This window comes from Halichoerus grypus, chromosome 2, assembly GCF_964656455.1.
Source record: "Halichoerus grypus chromosome 2, mHalGry1.hap1.1, whole genome shotgun sequence".
In the NCBI taxonomy this organism is placed as follows: Eukaryota; Metazoa; Chordata; class Mammalia; order Carnivora; family Phocidae; genus Halichoerus; species Halichoerus grypus.
Window position 1 is genome coordinate 34,068,637 of NC_135713.1, and position 10,581 is coordinate 34,079,217.

General features: G+C 39.8%; 1 non-coding gene across 1 annotated transcript; it reads right to left on the reverse strand.

Moving 5' to 3' along the window:
* Nucleotides 1–9,710: 9,710 nt before the first annotated feature.
* LOC118519659 (U6 spliceosomal RNA) lies at nucleotides 9,711–9,817 on the reverse strand. Its single transcript, XR_004909275.2, has one exon. It is a non-coding gene; the product is annotated as a U6 spliceosomal RNA (small nuclear RNA).
* Between the last annotated feature and the right edge of the window lie 764 nt (nucleotides 9,818–10,581).

Below are 10,581 nucleotides of genomic sequence, written 5' to 3' on the forward strand. Positions count from 1 at the left end.
CATTTTTTCCCCCATCCACCTACTTTGTTTTTGGCTTACCACAGGAAAAACAAAACTTGGAAACTTCTCCAGTAAGGCGTAGAACTAGATTTAGCCAGTGAACTTTTATCTAAATCAGCCCTTCTCTGGACCCGATTTTCCAAAAGCCAGTGAACCGCTGTCAGCCAGCTTTGCCTTCCCCCCCTTCTTTCTTCCAGTTTGGGAGTGCACTTTCTACAAGAGTACAGTGCTTACACTGATGGAGCAGGGTCTGTGCCTGGTGAATTCCATCCAGACCTTGGGATTCTAGTCCTCTACTACACACACACACACACATGCTGGGTTCAAACTGAAAGGTCACCTCTAAACCTCTAGAGAAATGGGAGAAAGTCTGACTGGGTAACTGCCTTGTGTTATGTCAGTAGGGAGATAACTCCTTCCCCAGAGGGATGAAACAGAATGTCATGGCTTTATCTTAGAATGTTTTGTCACTACTCTGAGTTTACTGGAACACTATGCTTCAGAAATCAGTCCTAGAAAAGGCCTTTAAAAGCTTTCAGGGCTTTACTGATTCGTGGAAAATTTTGTTCTTGCAAATTATAGCCAGCTCTGTGGTTTTGTCCCATTGGGGTATCTATGAGCATGGAAGCTTAGACATACTTTAGGTCCACACCCTTGTGTCTGATTGCGGATAACTGCTTCATTAGTGTTGGGTGTAATTATAGTAATTTGGAAACATGCTCATATAAAGATTAGAATCATCATTGTAAATGAGACCAATAGAACATTCAAAGACTATGACAAAATCTTATGAAAATCTTATCCTACACGGAAGAATTTTAGAGTACTGTACTGCTTTGGTCCTTGCTGTCATGCATCTCACCCAGAATACTGTCTGTGTAAGCATCACGAATGGGTGGGTTTTAATGGTGAATACAGGAAAAGTAGTTGGATGATGGCATCACTATGAAAAGTGTTACTGTTTTCTACATAATGAATCACTTTTGGTAATGCCTACATTTCTGGAGGGTCTCACCTTTTGCTAAATTAAACATAAAGGCATTTTAATAAGTATGTTACCATGGGTGTGGGGGGGGGAGGGAAGGAAGTGCATTTTTATGTGTGTTCCACATGGAATTCTGTTTAGGACTCATTATCTGGAAGTTTATCTTAACCTTTTTTTTTTTTTTATTCCAGATAGAAAGACTCTGCCCTCTTACTCATTTTATTTATTTATTTATTTATTTATTTATTTATTTTAAGATTTTATTTATTTATTTGACAGAGAGAGAGACAGCGAGAGCAGGAACACAAGCAGGGGGAGTGGGAGAGGGAGAAGCAGGCTTCCTGCCGAGCAGGGAGCCCGATGTGGGACTCGATCCCAGGACCCTGGGATCATGACCTGAGCCGAAGGCAGACGCTTAACGACTGAGCCACCCAGGTGCCCCCTCTTGCTCATTTTAGTAGCTCAGTGGGTAATAGTAACAGCAGCTACTAGTTGATGAGTGCTTATTTTGTGCTAGGCACCATCTTGTTCGCATCCTGTGAGTTTTCAGGGCCTCCTACAATAGAAGATGGCGCCCTTGACCTGACGGCAGCAGGGTCCACTCAACCACTCTTGATGTTTGTCAAGCAGAAATAGCTAAAGACAAGATGGCACTCACAAAAGGGAGGAACCATGTCATACTAAACTATTTAAATATATTTTTTTAAAAAACCCAGTTGAAATTTCAGCCAGAAGATGCCAACCACTTACAAAATGACATGAAGAAATGTGACTTTCGGGGAGGAAAGCAGTGCCGGCTGTTTTCACACACGGCATGACAAAAGTTGCTGCCTATCACGTCATGATTTGTCTCTCCACCCATTCTGTCTCCAAGCTGCCATCTGCCTCGTCCACAAAAGCTTAAATCCTGGGGTTGCTTCTTCCTTAGGAGCAGAACCAAGGAAGCTTGGAGCAGATTTTCCAAAACCCTTTTAGGGTTTTGCTCTCCAGAATCATAGCTACCACACCACCATGTCTGCTTTGACCTCTCACAGCTTCCTACCCAACAGCCAGTCAGTCAGGCCACAGCTTTTTGCTGTGAATTGTCACCTCCCAGGCCACAAACTCAGATGTACCGAAATATGACTTTATTTTCTATAACTGAACTGAATTCCTTTCGTTTAAAGCAATATAGAATTGGAAGGAAGAAATACACAAGGTGGAGGACATGATAATCTCAATGTATTTTGGCGAATTTCTCCTACGATTTATATTTGGGGTGAAACTTTGAAAAGCCTTTGTATGAGAACAGAATATTAATGTTATTTCTACAAAGAAAGTAGTAAGTGCTCTATTTAAATAATTTAAAGTGAATTGATTAGAAAGCTTCAAGCAAAGAAATTCTGAGGACCAGTTTTCTCCTGAGATTAACAGAATTATGAGCTTCAGAGACCTTTATTTTAAAAAATTTAGACATTGAGTTGTTTTGGGGAAGGTTTTTCATTTGGTCCTCTGCCCTGTGAGGAATGTAAAGTGCTCTGTCATCTAATCTATTAGTTTATCAGTAGTACTTTGGTATTAAATCTATAGCCAAAGTTGAACCATTCATTCAGATCTGGAGCACATCTGAAACAAAGACAGAAAAGTAAAAAAACAGCTCATTTGATAATTATTGTCTTTTTAAGAACACAAGTCAGCATTTATAGCCCATCTAATTTTTTTTTGTACCAATGAAATTTTTTTTTTAAATAATGATTTCTGTGTATGTTATTAATTGTAATTTTCACTGGGGAAATTGGAGCACAAAGCATCACAATGTTCCCCTAATTACGCTGTGGCAGATGGAACAACAAGAACTATATCTTCTGCCAATTAACTATATTTGTCTTCTTAAATTACAAGTGCTTGGTCATTTCAGTAAATATCATGATTCCTATTTTACGCATAAACTTTTTGTTCCTCTGGAATAATATATTTTCCTCCCCCTGCCCACCGGAAATAAAGAAATTGGAACAAAATGGAACAAAGAAGATAATATGTTCAAAAGTGCCATGATTTAATATTTTCATGCCACCACTTGAGTATGAATTTAGAATAGATAGCAAGGGACAGCAAGGGGCAATCAGGTAGAGAGCTTAGCATAATAGGTGTTTCCAATGTACCAGAGTCTGGAGGATGAGAGGGCTTGTCCAGGTGGAACAGAGGGTGAGAGGGGGAAGTAGCCCCTGCTCAGCCTGGGGGAGATGGGGAAGAAAAGCTCCTGAGAAAAGAGACATTCATGAGGGAGCATTCATGAGGTGGGTGAAATCCAAACTATGGTAGTTCTTCTAGATTCCAAGTGGAGGGAGGGGATGGCAAAGGAAAGAAGAATCCGAGATCATTGGCATGAGAATTTTGGAAGGGATGTGGAGTAGGGAGTTGCAATTTAAACTGGAAGAAGCCATAAAAAGAGTTAATGGTAGCACTAATGACATTTTCTAGACTACAAGGTGTTGTAGGAAATTGCTTATTCTTGAAATGTCTTGATCTATTCCCTCCACCATTGACTCGGTTGGGTTTCCTGTCTATAAAATATATGATCAAGTGGCAATGATGAGCCTAGCTGTTATTTATTTTTTGCCGTGTGCTGTGCCAGGGAGCAGATATATGTGGCATGTTCCCTTGCAGTGAAGTATGGGGTGCAAAATTATAATTTGGTGGAAGTGCAAAAACTAAATGATTTGCAAGTTATGGAGGTAGCTCACAGAAGAGAATGATTGTTGCCTGGATAAGAGGAGGGAATTCTGGGGAGCTTTTGCAGAGAAGCATTCTGGAAGCTAAATAAGAGACAGGCACATAAGGAAGGAACAAGCATTTTTTAATTTAATTTAATTTAATTTAATTTAATTTTTTAAAAGATTTTATTTATTTGAGAGAGAGTAAGTGAGAGAGAGAGAGAGCACAAGCCAGTGGGGAGAGTCAGAGGGAGAAGAAGACTTCCCACTGAGCAGGGAGCCCGAAGCGGGACTCAATCCCAGGACCGTGGGGCCATGACCTGAGCTGAAGGCAGATGCTTAACCAACTGAGCCACCCAAGTGTCCTGGAACAAGCATTTTAAATGGAAGAGATAGCATGTGAAAATTCACTGAATCAAGATTTTTCAAAGGAAATAATTCTCTTCAAATATGTAACACAACACAGATTTTTAATTCATAGTTATTGTTTTAAATAAAACTCTGGTACTAGAGGACTGTCATTTTCCAGGTTATTGTGGGGAGGATGCTTGGGGTCATGGCTCTTGGAATAGTCATTGTTTTTAAAATTTTTTCTACTGCCTTTCAATAGTCATTTGTCAATTTTGGTACTGACGAATCTCTCTTTCCTCACGCTGCTCTCACAAGTAAAATAAAAAATAACATTGCCAGTATTTTTCACAATCTGTTCCTTACCCCATCTTTGTCAGAGCACCCATGAAGGAGGGACTCTGACTTTATTCTTTGTGTTACAGAAGGCTCAGGTTACCAAGAAAGAGTGGATTCAGTTGAAACTGGGCAGTGGTATCTTGGTAGTGCTAGTTTTCTCTACCTTTTCTCAAGGTTGGGACTTTCTTTGACTTTTGGGTTGATCTCAGAAGATCAGTCTATCAGGCAAGAAGCAAGCCTGTTTCTGTGGTGACCATAGTCAGTGTGGTTTTGTGTCAGTTTACCTAATCTGCAAGTACGGTTCCTAGAATTTCTTTCCTTGTCTGATTCTAGCTTAGCCCCAAGAGAAATTGCATGAAATTTGGGAGAACAGGCAAAGCGGTAGCCATACCACTCTGAAGGCTTGTTCAGGGCCCCCGGGTACCGCTGCAGCTCCGTGGGACTCATCTCCAGGCCCATTTGTTGACCTTGTGCACCAGTTGGGACCCCAGCTCCTCTCACTCCTGTTGGATCCCTTTCTTCAGCTTCTCAACTTTCCGGGCAAAGCTTATGTACATGGACTCAGGAAGCTCACCAGCTTCTGCAGGTCACCCGTGTTGTTAAGTGTGAGAAGACGAGGTTTCCAGTTTGTCTTCACTCTCTCCCACTTCATGTTAGGCTGTCAACCCTGCTCACTGATGGTCACTTTAGGCCCCTGACCAGAAACAGAGCCAATGGCCTTTCATAGGCTTTCACTCTTCCCCAGCATCTACAATCATGTCAAGTTGCATTCCTAGTAAATCTCTTCTTTCCTATCCCTCGTTGTGGTTCTTCTTCCCTGATTGAAACTTAACTGGTATAGGTCCTTCACAACACGTCATGATGCTAATGTAACTGATTTGTGATCATTAATGGTGATAAGGAATTAGGATGGCATAAGTAATTGAAATTACAGGTAGTCAAGTGTCTTATTTAATAATTTCAACCATTTCTCCTAACAAATATCAAAATTAGATGACTCACATTTCACCACCTTTGCAAATGGATTGAATGATGAATTCAGTGAATGATTCTTTCATATGGATTAATACTTTTTTCCAAAGAGCACAATCTAGTGCCGTGGGGGATTAAAACCCTTGTAAAAGCTATCTTGTTTTTGGCATAGAGTGGGGGTGTGTGGAGAGAATGTTTCCAGGGACGATAAAAGGAGCAGGCTAAAAATTTCCATGATGTTTTTGTTCTAGAATATGTACACATACAGAGAAAGATGGACACCATTTTTAGAAATTCCAAGAGCTCTTGTTTTTGCTTATGTGAATCAATCCTTCTTTGACTCTGGGCTCCACCACATGCCTTGCTTTGGCCAATGGGCATTAACAGGTGACACACAGAGAGAGGCTGGACAAGTGCTTGTGCATTGGGATTTGACCTTTTGGAAAGTTCCTTTTTGGGAGCTTGTGGTCATACTATAAGGAACCTTGGGCTGAATCATGAGAGGCAATCTGGAGAGAGTTTGGAGGATTAGGGGCTGTCTTGGACTTAGCAGCTGAAGGCAGCTGCATGAGCAGAATTCCTAATAAACAGAATTCTGTGCAATAATAGCTTGTAGTTTGGGGGTGGTTCATTATACAGCCATGGAAGATTGAAACAGCTATGACAAAGTATTAATAACAGACTTTGTTCCTCCTTTTTTTTTTTTTTTTTAGAAAAAAACCTATGCATCAACTTAGTTCTCACTATGGCTCCTTTCCCCCTTTCCTTAAATTCCTTCTTATTATGTTTCATCGTCTCCACTTCCCCTTTCCTCGTGCGAGCATGGGTGGTCATTTTTCCAGGTGGCATGAGTTGGGAGACAGTTAGAAACCCTGTTTACTCCAGAATATCTTCCTTCTCAGTCTGTCCTGGTACTTGAAACTTCAACATTATTTAAATAATGATTTTTTTTCCTTCTAAGCTAAGAATTTCCATCTCCAAGGATGAATGCGCAACTATCCGTGGACACAGAACATCACTCCCCATCATTCAGCATGGAGCCAGGGTTCATTTGTTAGTTTGCTCTCCCAGGAAGCGGCTGAGAGGAGCTGGCCCTGCCTTGCCTGAGGGCCTTGTCCACACATTTACATCAGTCTGCAAGGCTTTCTTCTTATTTTGTCATCCAGTTAACTACTTCTCTTCCTTCAGTGCTTGACTCCGTTAATACTTTCTTATGGAAGTGTCCCAGAACCCCCTGATTAAGTCTATTCTATTCCAGGTGCTCATAGAGCCAAATGCCTTCTTCAGAGCAATTTCAATTTAACATTTTTTTATATGTAATTATATTATATTTATACCACCTGGGGCGATAAGCTCCAAGGAGATAGAGATCCTGTTGATTTTTGCGCACTGGAGTATTCTCAATACTTAGAATATACTCTGACCCATGGAATGTGTTCAGTACGTATGTGTTAAGAGAATGAATGGATGGATGGGTGAACTGAGATTCTAAACAATTGACTTCTCTTTTACCTTCTTACTTTAGACATTTTTGTGCCTGGACTGGGTGTTTTAGCCCTATTGCAGGCAAGAAAGCAGGCCCATGGCATTCTAAAAGCTCTGCGAGGTGTTTCAAGAGGGGAAATCAAAGTTAAGAGTGCTATCCTGAAGCTAAGTCTTACTAGAGCATTGTGGACTTCCTTACAATGCCTTATCTGTTTAAATTCTTACCCCTGAATAAAGACCTTCTCAGAAGAAAGAAAACTAATAAGAGTTCACATGAGTACTAGCACGCCTTGTAAAAACATCACTGGGCTGCCATAAATATTCCTGTTTTTCCATGCAATAAGAGTTAAAAGCTTCCCTTTCTTCTATAATTGAACAATTTTGGATTATTAAGGAAGAACTGTAATGCTTTATTTTAATTGAGGTACAACTGACACATAACATTATATTATTTTCAGGTGTACAACATAGGGATTTAATATTTGTATACACTGCAAAGTGATCACCATAGCAAGTCAGAACTATAATGCTTTAATACACTTTGTAGTTCTCACATTTATCTTCATTAAAATATGTAATAATTAAACAAAATCATTTATAGTGGGTTTACTAATGTGAGCAGAAAAAAGGAAGTGTTGGAGCTTTATGTTTTATTTTAACATTGCTATTCTGACTTTGAATGGGTTGAGCAAGAATGGCAATCATGATTTAGCCAATATTCAATTTATGAATAGCGTTTTTATAATCCTCTGAGGGTTGTGAAATCAAAAGCTTCTACTTTTATTTCCTTAGGGATAACTGCTGTTTATTTTTCAATTTAGAATATCTGGGAAGTAATTGACCTGGAGAAACATTTCTCAAAATGTGGCCCTAATGACAGGTAAGAGGAAAACGGTTTCTTTTCTTTTTTTAAATTTTATTTTATTATGTTATGTTAGTCACCATACATTACGTCATTAGTTTTTTTTTTTTTTTAAAGATTTTATTTATTTATTTATTTGACAGAGAGAGAGACAGCGAGAAAGGGAACACAAGCAGGGGGAGTGGGAGAGGGAGAAGCAGGCTTCCCGCTGAGCAGGGCGCCTGATGCGGGGCTCGATCCCAGGACTCTGGGATCATGACCTGAGCCGAAGGCAGACGCTTAACGACTGAGCCACCCAGGCGCCCCACGTCATTAGTTTTTGATGTAGTGTTCCATGATTTATTTTTTGCATATAACACCCAGTGCTCCATGCAATACATGCCCTCCTTAATACACATCACCAGGCTAACCCATCACCCACCCCCTTCCCCTCTAAAACCCTCAGTTTGTTTCTCAGAGTCCATAGTTTTTCATGGTTCGTCTCTCCCTCCTATTCCCCCCTGCTTCATTTTTTTTTTTTCTTTTATTTTCTTGGACATCTCTGTAGCATTTGACAGCATTGACCAGCCACTATGGAAAATGTCTCTTCTCTAGGATACTACCACTGTAATTAACATAGTCTATGAGCACATTACCTCTGTCAGAACACCTGTAATATTTTATTTCCCTAAAGTCTACGTCTGCTGGAGAGTGAGCTTCTTGAGGGCAGAGATTGTCCTTGATAAATGGCTAGGTGAATATATTAAAAAAGTCATTTTAGTGTGATAAATGAAAGGGGGGAGGAAGAAAGTAGTGCATGGACTGATATAGAAAATGAAATGTCAAAACTACCCTGGGATATTGGTACAGTGAAATGTGCCACTTTCTGCTGTCTTAGGACCCATAGTCTTTGGTAGTAGAAAGGCCGATGGGAATTGGAAATAGAAAGCAAGCTGATTCTCAATTTCTAAAAATTCAAAACAACAACAAAACTTGGACTGCATATTTTTGACCTTAGCCATAATGTTTGCATTTCACAAATCTCATTCTCTTTTAGAACAGCGGTAAAATGGTGCTCGTTCGGGCTTAATTAGTACAGATTAAATCGTGATCCTCAGCAGGAACTGTTCTGTAATTATTCTGCTTCTTCACCAGATGGTGCTTGTGAGCCAATTAGAAAAAGATTGGAAAAAGATTGGGTTTATGGTTTATTCACTGAAGGGGAAGCAAGGGGAAATTTGTGAATTAAATAGAATAAGGCTATGAAAAATTAGAAAAATTCAAGACAGCCTTTTAGAGTTGTTAGAGTACTTGGAGAAAATCTCATCTTCCTTTTCGGTAAAAATATTAAGCTCTTGAAAGAAAAAAAATACTCATTAGGAACAATCACCAAATTTTGAATGTTTTGTGGGCTAACTGTCCAAGCCTAGTGAATTAAAAAATTCTCTTTCCTCTCCTTAAAATGCAGCATTAATCTTTGGCTGGAAACAAAACCATTTAAATTGTTACATGTGGAGAGTAATCATTCCATTTCATAGTGTTACTTTGTGAAATGGGTTATTGTCCAGATTTCAAATGGCGTGATAGGCAGTATTCCTTTCTTTTCATTTAGAGGCTTTAAAGTGTAGGAGTTGAAAGAGAAGTCTCTGGATTCATACTACTTGACTTTACCCTAGATCTGCCCCTTCTTAGCTGTGTAATCTTGCGACTTCACCTCTCTAAACTTCCTTTCCCTCATCTTGGAAAATGAGGGTGCCATAGTTTCCACCTTATTGGATTGTTGTGACAATATATATAAAAGACTTAATATGGTGCCTGGCACATAGTAAGCCCTCAAAAAAAGTTAACATTCTTGACATTTCTCATCATGTTTCACTTACCAATCAAGACTGATATATTCCGAGTCACAAAACAATCATGGAAAATGTCAATTCAATTAAGTTTACATTTCTTTCCTTTTTTCCTCATTCCAGTATTCTAACCTATTACCACTCTGCCTTTATCTATGAAACTCACTTATATTTACCAAGTATTTGTTTCGGGGACAAACTGTCCCTTCAAGCTCAGTCGAGACATTTATGTTCTTGCTCAGGGGCCATGCCAATCTTCTCTGTATCATTCTGATTTTAGTATATATGCTGCCGAAGCGAGCACAAGGCATTTATGTTCTAATGTTTGGTGGTTGGGATAGCTTAGCTTCTTCTAAACTTCAGGAAAATACGGTTTCGTTTTCTCGTTACAGTCCCTGAGATTGAATGATTGCGGTGACTGACAGCAAACCTCTCCCCAAGGAGCTTCTGTTGCTGACAGAACCTGAAGGATGCTATGGTGGGTGGCAAGTATCACAGCAAAGCAAGAAAAGAGTGTGAGGAAGAAATTATTAAAAAGAAATAGTATTCTTCCCCAAATGGTAGCAATATGGACGTGAAAAAGAAAAGGACATACATTTGAATGGATACATCCAAAACTGGAGAAAGGCTATGTCCAGGTCTAGGAAGAATCAGGAACAAATTCACCAGTCACAGTTTTTGTTTACACTTCTATGTGTAGTGTACGTGGACCCCCGTGCCCCAACTGACAGTTATCATCATGTGATAGGATTGATAGGACCTGTGTCCTTTGTGCTGAAAACTAGGAGATGATCTGTGAGGAAAATGTAAGTGATTTCTTGGACAGACCATGATGGCCAGAAGACAGCCGGTATTTACCAAGGAGTTACTCTGCTAGGGGCGATGGTAGGAATTCTTCTGGAAGTATCACGTGTTAACACTCACCACGACTCCACAGAGTTGCCAGTGTTATCAACCCCATTTGTCATTATTGCCATTCTTCCCATTAAGGAAATGGGTATTTGGAGACGTTCAATAAATAGCTTTTCCTAGATTGCATAGTCAGCGAATGGCAGAGCTAGTAATCAA